The following is a 21,824-nucleotide window of genomic DNA, read 5'->3' on the forward strand; positions in this document are numbered from 1 at the left end:
GTTGTCCTGCAGCGAGGCAGGGACTCCTAGCATCGTACATAATTATGATGCTAGGAGCCCGGCTCCCTGCACTGAGTTCGGTCCGGTACTTGCGGCCGAAATACGTCCGTCAATTACGGACGTAAATAGTGTGTGTGCACATACCCTTATGGAGATATGGTGTTGTCACCCCCATTCATTACACGGGAAGGTGGTATTCATATACAGCACCAACACTCCCTTTCTGCCTGCTAAAGAGAGTACAATGGAGCCAATGCCGGATCCTAATTGAACGGACTATGTCAGTAGTACACTAATAATCCATTTGTGATTGTGCAGGTGAAAAGGGAAGCAGTTGCCCATAACATCCAATCAAATCCTAGCTTTTTAATTTTCTGACGCCTTTTGGAAAATAAAAGATGCAATGTAATGGGCTACCATGGGCAAAAGCATCATATTCCATTATGCTAGTTTTAAATCTCCCCCATTGTTTTCAAAGGGATTCCCCGGGATTTTAACTTTGATAGTCTATCCTTAGGATATGCCATCAATGTTTGATTCCATCATCTTATATTATAACCACTCTATATCAGATGTTTACTCTGTTGTCCAATATTTGTATACCGACATTTTATTCACATCAATACTTGCAGTTGTACGTCTGTAATTTTATTATGTTGAATCTTTTCCTCCCCAGGATGAAAAGGGTGACAAGTGTTTCAAAGCGCAGTTACAGTAATTATATTAAAACCAGTACATATCATGTGGATTAAAATAAATTTTAACAAGACAGTATTGAATTTACCTATTAAGGATACTTTGGCTAGAACAAGAAATGGAATAAAGTAAGATAAGAAAGGAAAGAATACAGGAAGAAGGGGAGTTTTATATATATATATATATATATATATATATATATACAGTCCGAGGGTAGATGAACACAGCACTCCAATGGTTCAAAAAGATCAGGCCATGTGCTCGTTACCTGGGGGTGAATCAATTCCTCAACATCGAAATAGAGAAAAACATAGAGCGCAGTAACGGCACCAGGACTTCAAGGTAGATGAAAGCAAAAGTGGATTTATTCACCTCAACACAGCAACGTTTCGGTTCAACAGGAACCTTTCTCAAGCCATAATAAACTGAACAAAGTGTCTAGTATTTATAGGAGGAGCATACATAAATCGACAATAAAACAATTATATGTATAAATCCATCAAAACATATGGAAAAATATATACTGGCATTATAAAAAGACATTCATAGAGTGCACATAGTTTTTCCACTGTGAAATATATAAAAACAATACAATATGCATAGAAAGTATAGTGATAATTGTAAGGAACACTGTAAATAAGACAATTTAAGATAATTGGAAGCAGGCAGAAGCTTATTGTACTTAAGCACCAATGTACTCACTGTAAACCGTTCGATATGTGGAGAGATGGAAAAATGCGCCCGACACACACACATGTGTGTCTACTGCGCATGTCCCAAGATGGCGCCCCCACCGGATATTAAATCCGGTGGAACGCATCAGACAGCAGGTCACCACTGCGCATGCGCCACGACGGAGCTTGCGTTCCACCACTCCTGCGCATGCGCCAGCCGGGACTTAGCTATGTAGAGAATGTAAATTTCTGAGAATGGCATCGTATCTAAAATAGACCATAGTCCACATAGTATATTGGACTAAATTGTCCATCCCACAGGGATTAGATAGATTTTGGACCATGCCTACACAAATTGGAAGGCTAGATCAAAAAAATACAAATACCATGCTGTTAGTGTAATATGAGGCCCCCTAGTGGCAGAAAGATAAATCTATATGTCATGATATCTCAATGTGATGTGACTGTAGTCACCAATGGGACAACTACGGATATTATATTAGAGGGAACATTTACACTCCAATCAAGGATATCAGATATTCCCAATAAATATCATAGCAAAGAGAAACGCATCCGCCAGGAGTGGTGGAACGCAAGCTCCGTCGTGGCGCATGCGCAGTGGTGACCTGCTGTCTGATGCGTTCCACCGGATCTAATATCCGGTGCGGGCGCCATCTTGGGACATGCGCAGTAGACACACATGTGTGTGTTGGGCGCATTTTTCCATCTCTCCACATATCGAACGGTTTACAGTGAGTACATTGGTGCTTAAGTACAATCAGCTTCTGCCTGCTTCCAATTATCTTAAATTGCCTTCATTTACAGTGTTCCTTACAATTATCACTATACTTTCTATGCATATTGTATTGTTTTTATATATTTCACAGTGGAAAAACTATGTGCACTCTATGAATGTCTTTTTATAATGCCAGTATATATTTTTCCATATGTTTTGATGGATTTATACATATAATTGTTTTATTGTCGATTTATGTATGCTCCTCCTATAAATACTAGACACTTTGTTCAGTTTATTATGGCTTGAGAAAGGTTCCTATTGAACCGAAACGTTGCTGTGTTGAGGTGAATAAATCCACTTTTGCTTTCATCTACCTTGAAGTCCTGGTGCCGTTACTGCGCTCTATGTTTTTCTCTCTCTCTCTCTATATATATATATATATATATATATATATATATATATATATATATATATGTATATATATATTCCCTTCTCTATATGATATTTCAATTATTTTATTTATTTAATTGTTGTTTTATACTTTGATAGTATATTTTGCGTGATAGTAGTGGTGGTAATGATGACTAGATTTTGGAGACGTTTTACTAAACAAACCCGGGACTGCATTGAACCAGATACATGGAGCCAACCCTGCAGTGATGAAATCACAGTGCAGTCTTGCAGAAATTAACGTGTTGTCCTCTGTTCAGGGAGCATCGAGTAATTCAGCAATGGAAAAAAAGAATATTGTATAATGAGATTTCAATCCTACATTGTATAAGCTGTCTATGGTCACAATTTGTACATTTTCTGTTATAAGAAACAAATTTCATAATAAGGTATAATTATTCTTTAATTTACCAAATACATATATATGTCACCAAAAAAAGTTCTGACCCATCAAGGCATAGACCTCTTAGGCCCCATGCACACGACCGTAAAAACACCCGTCTATTGGCCAAGGGTACCTTCCCGTTTGCTTATGGGATGGTGTCCGGGCCGTTGAAAAATATAGAACATGTCCTATTTCAGGCCGTAATTACGTCACGGGCAGGCCCATAGAAGTCTATGGGGCTCCTTTAATTACGGGTGGCACCCGTAATTACGCGAGCGTTGCTAGGCAACGTCAGGGGGTTCCCCTGTCTGCAGGCTCATGCCTCATTTCAATTTTTGAATAAAGAGAAGCAGAGAAAACGGGTCCGTAAATACGGGTGGAATATGGATGACAACGGACCTGTATTTACGGGCACGGGTCCATAAATACGGGTTAAATACGGGTTAAAAACGTGTGACAAAGGACCCGTATTTACGCCAGTATTTACGGGAGGGAAAAAATATGGTCGCGTGCATGGGGCCTTAAGGTGACCTGTGGTATTTAGCACCAAGACATTAGCCACAGATGCTTTGGTACCTATACTTAAAATTTTTCCCATAAATCAATAGAACAAGCGAAGATAAGAAACTTTGTAATATATTATATGACAGAAAAATGCCTTTTTCTCCACTTATCATGTTCCTTTCCTTCTCCCCCTGCCTCCTAACTGTTCACTCATTCAGAATTCACTCATCAATTCTGTAGAGCAGAGAGGGGATACAGTTTCAGTGCTTCACTGACAGATCAGGTTACAACTGGGAAGTCTATGGGGAGGGGAGGGGGAGGGAGCTGCTGCAGGGAGACAGAGGAGAGAGACACAGGCAGACGCTGCTGCAGCTTCTAGCATGTGTTTTATCTCACCCCAGAGCTGGATTCTCAACTACAATGCTTATTACTGCTGTGTAATCTCCTCCATGACTCTGCTTCAATATATTTGTCATGGATAGATAGATAGATAGATAGATAGATAGATAGATAGATAGATAGATAGATAGATAGATAGATAGATAGATAGATAGATAGATAGATAAGTAGGTTGTTCTCTCTAGATGCTATGCGGCCTACCATACATAGCATAGTCTCCTCCCGCGCAGAATCTGAGCTCAAGGAAAACTGACAATTAAAAATAGAGCATACAAAAGGGGACAACTACTGAAAAATGCCATATACAAGCCATATAATTGTAGATATTGCGTTATTCCTAATGTACACACACATGACTGCTTATTCTAAAAAGTCACCTTTTAAGTCAAAGTTTTAGTATGCTTTAAGTCCTGTAAATTCTGGGGTGGGGCCTCCACGGATCCAATTGATTTTTCCAGCACATCCCACAGGTGCTCAATCGGATTTAGATCTGGGGAATTTGGTGGCCAAGCCAATAGCATGAACTGTTTGTCATGTTCACAAACTCTTCCTGGACAAGTTTTTTAGTGTGACAGGGGGGTGCGTTATCCTGGTGAAAGAGGTCTCTGCCATTAGGTAATACTATTGCCATGAATTGGGTGTTTATGGTCTGCAACAAGGATTAGGTAGGTGCTACAAGTTAATTTAACATCCACGTGAATGTAAGGACCCAATGTTTCCCAGCAGAACATTCCCCAGAGCATCACACTGCCTCTGCCGGCTTGTCTTTTTTACCATAGTGCATTCTGGTGCAATCTCTTTCCAAGGCAAGTGACACACACACACCTGGCCATCCCCATGATGTAAAAGAAAACGTGATTCCTCCGACCAGGGCAACTTCTTTCCATGGTCAGCTCATTGTAGACACGGTCGGCAGAGTACAGGGATCAACATGGGCACTCTGATTGGTCTGCAGCTGTGCAGCCTCAAAGACCACAAGCTGGGATGCACAATGTGTCACAGCCAGCATTAACTTTATCAGCAATTAGCTCTTCTATGGGATCGGAACAGATGGGTAGTGTTTACTCCCCACATGCATCAATGAGCCTTGAGCACCCATGACCCTGTCGCTGATTCACTGGTTGTTTTTCCTTGGACCACTTTTGGTAGGTACTGTCAGGGATCAATACTATGTATATTGTTTGAAAAATATTATCCTCACACATATGTATATACATTTCAGTTCTTTGTGTAATATACTGATATATATAACAAGTTCTTTGTTCATGTCGGACACACCTATGGAAGACACCGCCCCCTGGAATGCAAGAAGAGTGAGTCTGAGAAACTGGTGGGGGCTTGGGCACTCCCACATCTCTGGGGAGGACACATGTGTCTCTTTCTGTGTTTCTTTGTTCTGAATAAAAGTTTTTCAGTCTTCCTCCTGACTGAGAAAGGGAAGCTGTACCAAACATCTGTGTGGTGTACTTCTCTCCAGGCATGCCTTCAGCTTTCAATTTACAGAGGTGGTTATTCGGTGTGAAATACGGACCTGACAGTACTAACCACAGCAAACCGGGAACATTACACCAGATCTGAAGTTTTGGACCTGCTCTGACCCAGTCGTCTAGCCATCACAATCTGGCCCTTGTCAAAGTCTCAGATCCTTACGCTTCTCCTTTTTTCCTGCTTCCAATACATCAACTTCAAGAACGGACTGATCACTTGCTTCCTAATATATCCCACCCCTTAACAGGTGCCATTGTAATGCGATAATCAATGTTATTCACTTCACTTGTTAGTGGTTTTAATGGCATATGCCAAAAGGATGCCCATAGGCTGGGATACACATTGGGATCCTGCAACCACAACTGTTTTGAAAAGGGTGGTCAACTAGTTGTTTTATTTTTTATTTTATTTTTGAAAGTCTATGGCAGACGTATGCAACTGTATAGGAATACAGTAAATGTGGACACCGAACGTGATGTGAGTTTAGCCTTATCCTGTCCACACATTGCACACATAACCAAATTAACCTGCAGTGGGCACATGCACAAATCCCTTTTCATACAGCCTCATATGAAAAGTCATCATATCATAGGGAGGTAGTAGAGGTGGAGTGACAGGGAGTCCTTTGATCAGACTCCTGTCTAGTAGACAGAGTGCACTCAATATCAATTGTCACAGTGTACCTCTGGTGTCACTGACAGGACATCATTTGCTCCTGCAGGCATTCATAGTAAGTGTTATATTTCTTTGACTTTCTTGGGGATGTGACCATACCTTGCTGCTACAGCTTTTGTTGTGTAACTCCTTCTATGCTGTGCTCTGTTGCCTTGCATCTTGTTTTGATGAATTATCAGACCTGCTATGTAAACCCAATTGGATCTCACATTCATTGCCTGAGTAAGTTCAGTCAGTCTCTGCCCCTAGCCAGTTATATATTCTTATTGATTACCTGTGTTTGACCTAGCTCTTTTCTTGGACGACTCCCGACTTCGCTCCTGCCTTGCCCTTCGGATACCCAAAACTTGTAGTTCTACTCCTGTTTCTATTATATCTGACACCTGACTTATTCTGACTATGTTCCAGTACCTTCTTCATGTGTTCTATCGTTGTTGCCGTGTACATTTGCCAACTGGTGACTATTCTGGGGACTGCAACCTGGGGATTTCCTGCAGCAGTCCACATCTCCGTACGAAGGTTAAAGAATAAATACCGGAGTAGCCCTTAGACTCTGCAATTCAGTCTAGCCTGTGCCAAAACGGTTGAAGCCTTAAATGTCCACTACCTCGCACGAGAAACTATTACACAATGTACACTGAACAACAACCTCATTCCATTAGACATTTCCATTGAAGCATTTAGCAAAGTGTAAATCCCCTTGAAAATGTCATACATCTCTCTTTCTGCTTTAAAGGGCTAGATAGCAAAACCTTACTTGGAGCAGAGGAAACAAAGAAGAAGCTCCTCACAGCAAATCAAAATAGGGCTTCTATGCTGAAGGTTCTTACTTTCACTGGCCCAGAACCAACACAAAAGCACCAATGCCCCTGCCTTCCCTACTCCAAACTATGTACCCATTCTGGAATAAAGTATGTTCTACCATGCTACCCTGCTCTTGGTGCTGGGGAATACAAAATCAAACTCCTTTTACCCTTTATATCTGGACAGAAGGGCCTGGTGTTTGCCTGTTCCCATCCACACCCCTACAATCACATGTAGGAAAGGTCATAATGTATTTTAACTTTATTTCAATAGGTTCAGGTGAATTTATGCTTAAAAATAAACTATAAGCTCTCCTGACCTACCATGAAACAAGAATGCTGGGGTACCTTACCCTAAAACTCTGCATTGTGCCATTCCTCCTTTATTCCTCCAGGAAATGTATGACTGGTCCTCTTGTCAATGGGGCCTATTTCTATACACTCTTATCAGTTCTGACAGTATCAGTCTGAGACACACCATATTGACAATGAGCAAGGTATAGCTCACTTGTCAATTTATTTATACATTTCCAGAAGGAATAACAACGGCACAATACAGAGTTATAAGAAAAGATGTTTTAGAATTGTTATTTCATGGGGAATACATGTATTTACTAAAATACATGTCAGGAGAGGTGACAGGTTCTCTCGCAGGTAGTTATTTATCAAAAATTGTATAAATGGTCTAAAAGCAATATAATTATTGTTGTATATAAACCAATACAGTGAGAGGATTTATGCCATCCATACTCTGCAATAGCTGGTTCTACGAAGGCCATTTGTTTTCTTTATTGTTAATATATTAAGTTATTGTGGAGACAGATGATTTTTTCAAATCTGACGTGTTGCTTTTTGTGGTAATAACTTTGGAATGCTTTAACCTATCCAAGCGATTCTGATAATGTTTTCTCGTGACATATTGTACTTTATGTTAGTGAAAAAAATTGGTAGATAAATTCAATATTTATTTGTGAAGAACTTCACATTTTAGGGAAAATTTACAAAAATGTAAATTTTTCTAAATTTGAATGTATCTACTTGTAAAACAGATAGTAATACCACTCAAAATAGTTACTAGTTAACATTTCCCATATGTGTACTTTATGTGTGCATTGTTTTTTTATGTCCTTTTATTTTTCTAGGACGTTACATGGCTTAGAACTTTAGCAGCAATTTCTCATATTTTCAAGAAAAATTCAAAAGGCAATTTTTTAGGGACCAGTTCTGAAGTGACTTTGAGGGCCTTATATATTAGAAAGGCCCCATAAATCACCCCATTTTGAAAACTGCACCCCTCAAAGTATGCAAAACAGCATTCAGAAAGTGTTTTAACCCTTTAGGCGTTTCACAGGAATTAAGGCAAAGTAGAGGTAAAATTGACAAATTAAATTTTTTTTGCTGAAATTCATTTGTAATACATTTTTTTCTGTAACACAGAAGGTTTTACCAGAGATACGCAACTCAATATTTATTACCCAGATTCTGCCGTTTTTAGAAATATCCAACATGTGGCCCTATGGACTGAAGCACCAGCCTAAGAAGCAAAGGAGCACCTAGAGGATTTTGGGGTCTCCTTTTTTTAGGAATATATTTTAGGCACCATGTCCGGTTTGTAGAGGTCTTGTGGTGTCTAAACAGTCTAAACCCCCAAAAAGTGGGGAATAGTTAGCATTTTGAACCCACAGTTTTTTTGCAGAATTTAGTGGAATTAGTCTGTGAAGATGAAAATCACCTTTTTTTCTGCTAAAACATAAAAAAATTACATTTTTACAAGGAATAAAGGAGAAAAAGCACCCCAACATTTGTAAACCAATTTCTCATGATTATGGCAATACACCATATGTGGTCATAAACTGATGTTTGGACTCACAGTAGTGCTCAGAAGGGAAGGAGCGCCATTTGGATTTTGGAGCGCAGATTTTGCTGGATTGGTTTTCAGTGCCATGTCGGGTTTGCAAAGCCCTGGAGGGACCAAAACTGTGGAAACCCCCCAAAAGTGACCCCATTTTGGAAACTACACCCTTCAAGGAATTTTTCAAGGGCTATAGTTAGCATTTTGACCCCACAGGTTTTTTGCAGAATTTAGTGGAATTAGGCCGTGAAAATTAATATCAACATTTTTGTTCACTAAAATGTTGAATTTTTTAATTTTCCCAAGGGATAAAAGAGAAAAAGCACCCCAACATTTGAAAAGCAATTTCTCCCGAGTACGGCAATGTTTATTAGAAATTAATGAACCCTTTCAGGACTGATCTTTTTTTTTTTCATTATCGTTTTTCACTCCCCGCTTTCCAAGAGCCAAAACGTTTTAATTTTTCCGTCAATAGAGTGGTGTGAGGGCTTATTTTTTGCGGGAGGAGTTGTAGTTTCTATTGACACCATTTAAAGTACCATATAATGTACTGGGAAACTGAACAAAAATTATTTGCGGGCTGAAATTGGAAAAAACTGTGATTCCTCCATTGTTTTTGGGGTTTTGTTTTTACGTCTTTCACCATGCGGTAAAAACGACAACTTTGTTTTATTCTGCGTCTCAATACGATTATGGTGATACCAAATTTATATATTTTTTTTATATTTTACTACTTTTACAAAGAAAAGACTACTTGTTAAAAAATAAAAGTTCTGTATCATCACATTCTGAGAGGCATAACCAGTGGCGGATTAAGTAGACCATAGGCCCTGGGCTGTTCCACAAGCTTGGGTCCCCCTTCTCCACCACCGCCCTGCCACGTCGTGTCTCTATTAAACACCACCTTTCTGTGTGGGCATTGGCAAATGAGTGTAAGGCTATGTTCACACGCTTAGCAAAAAACTTCTGAAAATACGGACCTGTTTTCAAGGGAAAACAGCTCCTGATTTTCAGAAGTTTTTAACCCATTAGTGACCTACCCATAGTCTTTTTATGTCGGTCACTAACGGGCCTTATTCCGATGCCATAGACTTTTTACGTCGCGGCATCGGAATAAGTAAACAGAGCAGGGAGCTGTCAAATCTCCCTGCTCTCAGCTGCCAGAGGTAGCGAGCACCGCATCTGAGTGGTTTTGGAGAGAGGGAAGGAGCTCCCTCTCATCCCACCGACACCCGGCGATAAGATCGCCGAGTGTCAGTGTCTCCCATGGCAGCCGGGGGCCTAATAAAGGCCCCCAGGTCTGCCTGTAATGAATGCCTGCTAGATAATGCCGCAGGCATGACCTAGCAGATGCCTGTCCGTTTTAAACGGACAGGCAGTAATACACTGCAATACAAAGTATTGCAGTGTATTATAATAGCGATCGGAGGATCGCATAGTGAAGTCCCCTAGTGGGACTAGTAAAAAAGTTAAAAAAAAAGTTTAATAAAGTTAATTTTAAAAAAATGTGAAAAAAAAATAAAAAACCCACTTTTTCCCCTTACAAACTGCTTTACTATTAAAAAAACTAAATAAAGTTAAAAAGTTACACATATTTGGTATCGCCGATTCCGTAACGACCCCGACTATAAAGCTATTACATTACTTAACGCGCACGGTGAACGCCGTAAAAATTTTAATAAAAAACGACGGAAAATTGCTGTTTTCTGTGAATCCTGACTTTAAAAAAATGTGATTAAAAAGTGATCAAAAAGTTGCATCTACTCCAAAATGGTACCAATAAAAACTACAAGTCTTCCCGCAAAAAAAAAGCCCTCATAAAACTGCATCGGCGAAAAAATAAAAACGTTACGGCTCTTCAAATATGGAGACACAAAAACAAATAATTTTGAAAAGAAAGTGTTTTTACGGTGTAAAAGTAGTAAAACATACAAAAACTATACAAATTTGGTATCGTTGCAATCATAACAACCCGCTGAATAAACGTGTGTTATTTATACCACAGGGTAAACGGCGTAGATTTAGGACGCAAAAAAGAGTGGCGAAATGTCAGATTTTTTTCTATCCCCCCCCAAAAAAAGTTTATAAAAGTTAATCAATAAATAATATGTACCTCAAAATGGTGCTATTAAAAAATACAACTTGTCCCGCAAAAAACAAGACCTTATACAGCAAGTGGGCTTGCATACAATTTGATCAAAATGTTACAAAGAACCTCTCGCTCATATTTAAATATTTTGCCTAGCCGCAATTGATCATAGTATACAGTGGATGTGCGGTCCATGTCTATTCTCTCCCCTTTGATATGATACAGAGTCTATCCCCTCTGTTGTTTTGTTTTACTTGGTACCAGCACTCCACACTTTTGGCCCAGCTGATTTTAATTTAGGAATGACCTCATAAGTGTTCCTGCTCCTGCTTGTACTCTCAGTTGGCCACTGGGGGCGCATGGTAAGGTGAGCTCATTCCATCTGTTCACTAGTTGTGCTACTGTGTGGTGGTGTCTGTTACTGTGGTGCTGCACTTGTGGGGGGACGTGGCCCAGAGCCAGGGAGGCTTGGCCTGATGGCATGGGTGCTTTTGGTCCTCTGGGTCGCTCCCTCTGTGGGAGCGGTGCTGCGGTGGCGGTGGCCGCCACGCGGTGGTGCAACCGATAGAGTAGGGACCCACTTTTAGAGGTCGCCGTGAAGTGGCAAGTGGGCTTGCATACAATTTGATCAAAATGTTACAAAGAACCTCTTGTTCATATTTAAATATTTTGCCTAGCCGCAATTGATCATAGTATACAGTGGATGTGCGGTCCATGTCTATTCTCTCCCCTTTGACCTTATACAGCTATGTCGACGTAAAAATAAAAAAGTTATAGCTATTGGAATGCGACGATGGAAAAACGTAAAAAAATAGCCTGGTCATTAAGGTCTAAAATAGGCTGGTCATTAAGGGGTTAAGCCACTCGTGTTTTTCACTGTGTTTTTTACGGCTGTTTTTGGAGCTGTTTTTCTATAGAGTCAATGAAAAATGGCTCCAAAACCATCTCAAGAAGTGACATGCACTTATTTTTTGCGGCCGTTAATTTACGAGTTCGTTTTTAAAAACGGCTGCGTAAAAAAAACGGCCCGTCGGTACAGAACGTCATTATTCCCTTTGAAATCAATGGGCAGATGTTTGGAGGCGTTCTGCTTCCGATTTCCGATTCCGAAAAACGGCTGAAAATAAGCCGTATGAACATATCCTTACGATTAACCTTGTCAAAGGGCTATGTCCCTACATACTGACAGTCTCCAACCATCGCTGAGAGTATCACACTGTGCATCACACATCCTCTTGACAATGGGAATGGTAACACGCATTTGTCTATTAGTCCTGGGTACACAAAGATTTTTTATAGAATACAAGGATTTCCTTTAACCCCTTAATGACCGGCCTATTTTGGAGCTTAATGACCAAGCTATTTTTTACGTTTTTCAATCATCGCATTCCAAGAGCTATAACCTTTTTATTTTTGCGTCGACATAGCTGTATAAGGTCTTGTTTTTTGCGGGACAAGTTGTATTTTTTAATAGCACCATTTTTAGGTACATATTATTTATTGATTAACTTTTATTAACTTTTTTTGGGGGGGAATAGAAAAAAATCTGAAATTTCACCACTCTTTTTTGCGTCCTAAATCTACGCCGTTTACCATGTGGTATAAATAACTTTATTCAGTGGGTTGTTATGATTGCAACGATACCAAATTTGTATAGTTTTTGTATGTTTTACTACTTTTACACAGTAAAAACGCATTTTTTTCTAAATTATTTGTTTTTGTGTCTCCATATTTGAAGAGCCGTAACGTTTTTATTTTTTCGCCGATGCGGTTGTATGAGGGCTTTTTTTTTGCGGGACGACTTGTAGTTTTTATTGGTACCATTTTGGAGTAGATGCGACTTTTTGATCACTTTTTATCAAATTTTTTTCAAGTCAGTATTCACAGAAAACAGCAATTTTTCCATAGTTTTTTATTCATTTTTTTACGGCGTTCACCGTGCGGGTTAAATAATGTAATAGATTTATAGTCGGGGTCGTTATGGACGCGGCGATACCAAATATGCGTAACTTTTTAACTTTATTTTGTTTTTTTAATTGTAAAGCAGTTTGTAAGGGGAAAAGCTGGGTTTTTCATTTTTTTTCAATTTTTTTTTAAATTAACTTTATTAAACTTTTTTTTCACTTTTTTACTAGTTCCATTAGGGGACTATAATATGCGATTCTGCGATCGCATTTATAATACACTGCAATACTTTTGTATTGCAGTGTATTACTGCCTGTCCGTTTAACACGGACAGGCATCTGCTAGGTCATGCCTGCGGCATGATCTAGCAGGCATTCGCTCCAGGCAGACCTGGGGGCCTTTATTAGACCCCCGGCTGCCATTAGAAACACAGACACTCGGCGATCGTATCGCCGGGTGTCGGTGGGAGAGAGAGGGAGCTCCCTCCCTCTCTCCAAAACCACTCAGATGCGGTGCTCGCTATTGAGCACCGCATCTAAGGGGTTAAACGTGTGAGATCGATACTTATATCGATCTCGCAGAGCAGGGACGCCCCCAGCCCTCAGCTGCCTCTAGCAGCTGAGAGCAGGGAGATTTGACAGCTCCCTGCTCTGTTTACTTATTCCGATGCCGCGACGTAAAAAGTCTATGGCATCGGAATAAGGCCCGTTAGTGACAGACGTAGAAACACGATGGGCCGGTCACTAACGGGTTAATGGACATGTCAGGAGAGGCTCCAGGAGATAAGAAGGTAAAAAACGTAATGTCCGAGGGCGCAGCCGTACTGAAAATTGCTTTTATTTTTGTACAGTGAAGGTAAAAAACGTAATGTCCGAGGGCGCAGCCATACTGAAAATCGCTTTTATTTTTGTACAGTAACACACATCCCCCTGAGGAAGCATTTGTGGCGAAACGCGCGTCGGGGTTCATGTGGAGGAGCGGACATTATCATTCCTTTTGCTGATCATGGGTAAGGCTGCTGCCATACAGACTACCTTATAAAAGCACTGTCACTTTATTTTAGCCTTCTGTGTTTACGTACACTTAATATACCTATACTATATGTACTAGGCTTAAATAAATTTCCCCCTTGTGAGGGGTGGTATACACTATCGTGATATGTAGTAATTATATACTAACTGGCTATCCCATGTAACTGTACCAGCAATAATAGTTCCGCCATTCTTACTAGAGTCGTATCTTGTTGCATTTTTACATTGTCTGTGATATATGTTTAATAAAAGTCAAAAATTTTATATATATATATATATATATATATATATATATACTGGCCTCAACTGCTCTGATTGTTGTTTCTTATGTATGGAGTAACTAGTTACTGTACAAAAATAAAAGCAATTTTCAGTACGGCTGCGCCCTCGGACATTAAGTTTTTTACCTCCTGGATCCACACAGCGGAGTTTTAGCAATCTTCAGACCGGAATTTGGGCTGCAACTGTCTTACCCAAGTGTGACTTGGACACGCATCACTGGGTGTTATGCTAGGAGCATAACATCATCAGGTCAGCACAATTGACCACCGTTTTTTAATTTTCCTTACATTCTACAGGTTCATGCACTATGTGCGCTTTGTTGCCTTTTTTTCCAACAGCATGTTAGGAGAGGGGACAGATCTATAAATCCAATGACTCACAAGTGATTTCTTCTCTGATAGGAGTCATTCTCTTTTCTTCTCTTCTCCATCTGACACAGGCCGTTATGGCGACTTTTCCTGATGAGAAATCTTTGCCCCTCTATTCTGCAGCGATTTTCAGCGTCTATAGCAACACAAATCAGAAACGAAACACCCTAAATTGTTTTATACCCCAGACTCCTAAGCAACTTAAGACCCCAGGCCCCGTATTTTCATCTATCCCAAAATACTATCCGTAAATACGGATTCGTAGGCATCCGCATTTAATCCGTATTTACGGAAATACGGTCCATATTGCATCAGTATTCCATCCCTACACACGGATCCGTTAAAAAAAAAAGCGGAAAGATGCAAATGATGTCATCAGCATGTTTCATAGCAGGGCTTCCGTAAATACTGACGGTATGCAGATGCACATGTGTAGCGGTCCGTATTTACGGAAGCTCTCAGACTTCTATGGGAGAGTCCTTGCCATAATTACGGACAAGAATAGGACAGGTTCTATAATTTTATCAGCACGGACACTCATCAGTAAAATACTGAAAGGTGTCCATGGCACGTAGAAATGAAAGGGCATTGGGCCTTACTCAGACCAATAAATTCAGTCCCAAGGGGGTAACTAAACTTTTAAAAAACATTTGGCGTGCCATAGTTACATGTCAGAAGTTTTGATCGATGGGAGTCCGATCACTAAGACCCCCACCAATTGCTAAAACAAAGTGGCAGAAGTGCTCTGGTGAGCGCTGTTCCACTTAATTTATGATCGTCTTTCTTTGGCGCGGTGTACTGACTCATAGACTTTCTATTGTGTCCGTTCACTGCTTGCTCGGCTATTAGAGGAAAAACGATCAGAAACAAAGTGGCATAGCACTCACCTGAGCGCTTCTGCCACTTTGTTTTGGCGATTGGTTAAGATCTCAGTCCTCGAACCCCACCGATCAGAACATTTGACATGTCACTCTGACATGTAAATTTTTGACGTTTAGTTACACTTTAAGCAGTCAGACACCCCTCCCCTTGCAGTAAATAATTCCTGAGGGCTATATGGGAGGGTCTGAGCATCTGACTCTTATGGCTCTGGGGGTAAGGAGTTATCCCCCCCCCCCCCATAGTGCCCTCAGCAGTCAATCAGATGCTCTGACCCCCCTTGCAGTATAACTACTGAGGGCTCTATACACAAAGCATACACTATATAGACATACACTATAAACACACTACACACTATATAGACTTACAGTATAAACACTATACACACAGCATACACTATATAGACATACACTATAAATACACTACACACTATATAGACATACACTATACACAGCACACACTATATAGACTTACACTATACACACAGCACACACTATATAGACATACACTATAATCACTATATACAGTGAAGGAAATAAGTATTTGATCCCTTGCTGATTTTGTAAGTTTGCCCACTGTCAAAGACATGAACAGTCTAGAATTTTTAGGCTAGGTTAATTTTACCAGTGAGAGATAGATTATATTAAAAAAAACAACAGAAAATCACATAGTCAAAATTATATATATTTATTTGCATTGTGCACAGAGAAAGAAGTATTTGATCCCCTACCAACCATTAAGAGTTCAGCCTCCTCCAGACCAGTTACACGCTCCAAATCAACTTGGTGCCTGCATTAAAGACAGCTGTCTTAAATGGTCACCTGTATAAAAGACTCCTGTCCACAGACTCAATTAATCAGTCTGACTCTAACCTCTACAACATGGGCAAGACCAAAGAGCTTTCTAAGGATGTCAGGGACAAGATCATAGACCTGCACAAGGTTGAAATGGGCTACAAAACCATAAGTAAGACGCTGGGTGAGAAGGAGACAACTGTTGGTGCAATAGTAAGAAAATGGAAGACATACAAAATGACTGTCAATCGACATCGATCTGGGGCTCCATGCAAAATCTCACCTCATGGGGTATCCTTGATCCTGAGGAAGGTGAGAGCTCAGCCGAAAACTACACGGGGGGAACTTGTTAATGGTCTCAAGGCAGCTGGGACCACAGTCACCAAGAAAACCATTGGTAACACATTACGCCGTAATGGATTAAAATCCTGCAGTGCCCGCAAGGTCCCCCTGCTCAAGAAGGCACATGTACAGGCCCGTCTGAAGTTTGCAAATTAATATCTGGATGATTCTGAGAGTGATTGGGAGAAGGAGAGAAGACTAAAATTGAGCTCTTTGGCATTAACTCAACTCGCCGTGTTTGGAGGAAGAGAAATGCTGCCTATGACCCAAAGAACACCGTCCCCACTGTCAAGCATGGAGGTGGAAACATTATGTTTTGGGGGTGTTTCTCTGCTAAGGGCACAGGACTACTTCACCGCATCAATGGGAGAATGGATGGAGCCATGTACCGTCAAATCCTGAGTGACAACCACCTTCCCTCCACCAGGACATTAAAAATGGCTCGTGGCTGGGTCTTCCAGCACGACAATGACCCGAAACATACAGCCAAGGCAACAAAGGAGTGGCTCAAAGAGAAGCACGTTAAGGTCATGGAGTGGCCTAGCCAGTCTCCAGACCTTAATCCCATCGAAAACTTATGGAGGGAGCTGAAGATCCGAGTTGCGAAGCGACAGCCTCGAAATCTTAATGATTTACAGATGATCTGCAAAGAGGAGTGGGCCAAAATTCCATCTAACATGTGTGCAAACCTCATCATCGACTACAAAAAACGTCTGACTGCTGTGCTTGCCAACAAGGGTTTTGCCACCAAGTATTAAGTCTTGTTTGCCAAAGGGATCAAATACTTATTTCTCTGTGCACAATGCAAATAAATATATATAATTTTGACAATGTGATTTTCTGTTTTTTTTTAAATATAATCTATCTCTCACTGGTAAAATTAACCTAGCCTAAAAATTCTAGACTGTTCATGTCTTTGACAGTGGGCAAACTTACAAAATCAGCAAGGGATCAAATACTTATTTCCTTCACTGTACACTATACACACACTATATAGACTTACACTACACACTATATAGACATACACTATATAGACTTACAATACACACACACTACACACTATATAGACTTACACTATACACACAGCAAACACTATATAGACTTACACTATACACACACAAACACACTATATAGACTTACACTATATACACACACACACACTTTATAGACTTACACTATATACACAGCACACACTATATAGACATACATACCAAACACTATATAGACATACACTATATACACACTATATAGACATACACTATACACACAGCACACACTATATATACACCACCCTTACCAGAGTCTCTTCCTCTGCGGTGCTTGTGCTCTGGCAGCATCCAGGATCTTTATCATGTGACTAGGATGTCACCACAGGTCCTTCACCCCCTAATTGCAGTCTTGCCATTATCAAGCAGTTGCTGGCGGTGTAGATGGGACAGTGAACAGCAGCACAGGGGAGCTGTCAGTGAGATTCCAGCACCTGCCGATCACAATCTCTGACAGTCTGTTCTGTACAGCTGATGTGCTGTGCCGCCCACCCCCTGTTCCCCGGCTGCAATTGACTCCTCCTGCACATGCCCCTTCTTCATCAGCAGGTGGGACCGATGAGATTGTTTTGGATAGTTTTTTAACTTACACTACCGTTGTAAAGGATCTGCCAGGCACAACTTCTGTGTATACTCCCATAGGTAATCAGTCTGCACCTGAGTCTATGTCTCTGAGACTGACTCCATCTTCCACCACTCAGGATGGCAGGCTTAGGAGGAGAGCCTATCGCAGCCTGACCAGACGGAGCTAGCTCCCGCCCTCTGTCTATTTATACCTGCCTTTCCTGTTCCTCCTTTGCTTGTGGTTCTTCTCGTGTGGTTTCCTGGCACAGCTACAGATTATCAATATTTGATCCTGCTCCATACTGACCCCCCCCCCCTTTTACTGACTACTCTCCTGCTCTGCGTTTGGTACCTCATGCACTCCTGGTTTGACTCGGCTCGTTCACCACTCTCGTTGCTCACGGTGTTGCCGTGGGCAACTGCCCCTTTCCCTTTGCTTTGTGTTCCCTTGTCTGTTTGTCTCGTGCACTTACTGAGCGTAGGGACCGCCGCCCAGTTGTACCCCGTCGCCTAGGGCGGGTCGTTGCAAGTAGGCAGGGACAGAGTGGCGGGTAGATTAGGGCTCACTTGTCCGTTTCCCTACCCCGGTCATTACAACCGTTCAAAAGTTTAGGGTCACTTAGAAATTTCCTTATTTTTAAAAAGAAAAGCACAGTTTTTTTCAATGAAGATAACATTAAATTAATCAGAAATACACTCTATACATTGTTAATGTGCTAAATGACTATTCTAGCTGCAAACGTCTGGTTTTTAATGCAATATCTACATAGGTGTATAGAGGCCCATTTCCAGCAACCATCACTCCAGTGTTCTAATGGTACATTGTGTTTGCTAACTGTGTTAGAAGGCTAATGGATGATTAGAAAACACTTGAAACCCCTTGTGCAATTATGTTAGCATCGCTGTAAACAGTTTTGCTGTTTAGAGGAGCTATAAAACTGACCTTCCTTTGAGCTAGTTGAGAATCTGGAGCATTACATTTGTGGGTTCGATTAAACTCTCCAAATGGCTAGAAAAAGAGAGCTTTCATGTGAAACTCGACAGTCTATTCTTGTTCTTAGAAATGAAGGCTATTCCATGCGAGAAATTGCCAAGAAACTGAAGATTTCCTACAACGGTGTATAATACTCCCTTCAGAGGACAGGACAAACAGGCTCTAACCAGAGTAGAAAGAGAAGTGGGAGGCCCCGCTGCACAACTGAGCAACAAGACAAGTACATTAGAGTCTCTAGTTTGAGAAATAGACGCCTCACAGGTCCTCAACTGGCAGCTTCATTAAATAGTACCCGCAAAACGCCAGTGTCAATGTCTACAGTGAAGAGGCGACTCCGGGATGCTGGCCTTCAGGGCAGAGTGGCAAAGAAAAAGCCATATCTGAGACTGGCTAATAAAAGGAAAAGATTAATATGGGCAAAAGCACACAGACATTGGACAGAGGAAGATTGGAAAAAAGTGTTATGGACAGACGAATCGAAGTTTGAGGTTTTGGATCACACAGAAGAACATTTGTGAGACGCAGAACAACTGAAAAGATGCTGGAAGAGTGCCTGATGCCATCGGTCAAGCATGGTGGCGGTAATGTGATGGTCTGGGGTTGTTTTGGTGCTGGTAAAGTGGGAGATTTGTAAAAGGGATTTTGAATAAGGAAGGCTATCACTCCATTTTGCAACGCCATGTCATACCCTGAATGGAGCCAATTTCATCCTACAACAGGACAATGACCCAAAGCACACCTCCAAATTATGCAAGAACTATTTAGGGAAGAAGCAGGCAGCTGGTATTCTATCTGTAATGGAGTGGCCAGCGCAGTCACCAGATCTCAACCCCATAGAGCTGTTGTTGTGTGAAATTTCTCCCGATTACCTCAGCAAATTAACAGCTAGAATGCCAAAGGTCTGCAATGCTGTAATTGCTGCAAATGGAGCATTCTTTGACGAAAGCAAAGTTTGAAGGAGAAAATTATTATTTCAAATAAAAATCATTATTTCTAAACTTGTCAATGTCTTGACTATACTTTCTAGTCATTTTGCAACTCATTTGATAAATATAAGTGTGAGTTTTCATGGAAAACACAAAATTGTCCGGGTGACCCCAAACTTTTGAACGGTAGTGTATGTGCGGTTTGGGCGGCCATCGGCCCCCTGGAAGCCTTGGGCCCGGGCGGCCGCTTGAACCGCACATATGGGGATCCGCCACTGGGCATACATTTTTTATTTTGTGGTCGATTGAGAGGTGTGAGGGCTTATTTTTGGTGGGATGAACTGTAGCTTTTATTGGTACCATTTTATGGTACATACAACTTCTTGATTCGTTTTTATTAAAAATTTTTAGAGCCAAGGTGACCAAAAAACAGCGATTTGGGCATTTTAAATTCTTTATTTGTTACGGCGTTCACCGTGCGCAATAAATTAAGTTTTACTTTATTCTGCGGGTCGATACGATATATACCATTATATATATATAGGTTTTTTTTATGTTTTGCAGCGTTTGCACAAAAAATTACTTTTCTATAAAATAATTTATTTTCTGTGTCACCATATTCTGAGAGCCATAACTTTTTTTAGTCAAAAAAGCTGTGGGAGGGCTTGTTTTTTGCAGGACATGTGTTAGTTTTATTGGTACTATTTTGGGGTGCATGCGACTTTTTGATCACTTTTTATTCTATATCTTGGGAGGGGTGGCGACCAACAAATAGCGATGCTGGCATAGTTTTTCATTTATTTTGTTTGCAATGTTCACCGTGATGAAAAAATAACATTAAAGTTTTATAGATTGGGTTGTTACAAACGCGGTGATACCAAATATTTGTACTTTTTTTAACGTTTTAATTTTTTTTCCTATAATAAAAGACTTATTATAGGAGAAAAAAACGTTTATTTTAACACTTTTATAAAACATGGTTAACTTTTTCTTACTTTTGTTTTGTTTTTACACTTTATTTTTTTACCTGCAGCTCTGATCGCTGCTAGAATAAATTACACTACCTAGTAGTTAAATGTATTCCAACTGTCAGTGTGTCGTCCGTCACCCTGACAGTATGTCTACAAGGACCAGCCAGAGGCTGGTCCTCATAGGCTTACATACATGGAGGTCCCGGAGGCCGTTCTCTGGCCTCCGGATGCCATCACAAGCATCAGCAACCCCCACGACTGCATGGGGACTACCGATATGCTACAAACTCCCTAAATGCAGCGATCGCAATCGATCACCGCATTTAAGGGATGCATACCTTGTCGCCGACAGTGTTCATCGGGAACAACACAGTGACTTGCTGTCATTCTGACAGGAAGCCTATCAGGACCAGCCAGAGGTTGGTCCTAATGGGCTTCCGTCCATGGCAAACACGGAGGCCATTGTTTGGCCTCCGTTTGCCATTCTAACTATCGGAAAACCCCACGATTTCAGCGCCACATTTAAGGGGTTAATTGCCTGAATCGGCAGCAAAGGACCACTGGCCGGCAAGAGTGGAGTGTCAGCTTTTGGCGACAGCTGACCTCCCGGTTTCTGGTGCTCACTGTCGCTGCACCTGGCCATAAAACCACACATGAATAGGGTTCTGTAAAAAAGTTCTAATAGTCTGACATTATATCCTTGCACAGACACAGAAGATAAACTAAAACTGTATTTTAATATTTCTTAATCTTTTTTTTTTTTTTTTTAGATTCCATAAGGGATGAGCGTAGTTGCTGGAATAAAGACAGGTGCAAATTGTGTTCGATTTATACGTCCTCTGTCCTGCTCTCTTTTGCCCCAAATCCTGCTAGAAACTCTATAATTTGCTGCCAATCTTTTACAATATACATACATTTTATTTATATATATATATATATATATATATATATAATCAATTTGGGGTATG

The sequence above is a fragment of the Rhinoderma darwinii genome, chromosome 5, assembly GCF_050947455.1.
Source record: "Rhinoderma darwinii isolate aRhiDar2 chromosome 5, aRhiDar2.hap1, whole genome shotgun sequence".
In the NCBI taxonomy this organism is placed as follows: domain Eukaryota; kingdom Metazoa; phylum Chordata; class Amphibia; order Anura; family Rhinodermatidae; genus Rhinoderma; species Rhinoderma darwinii.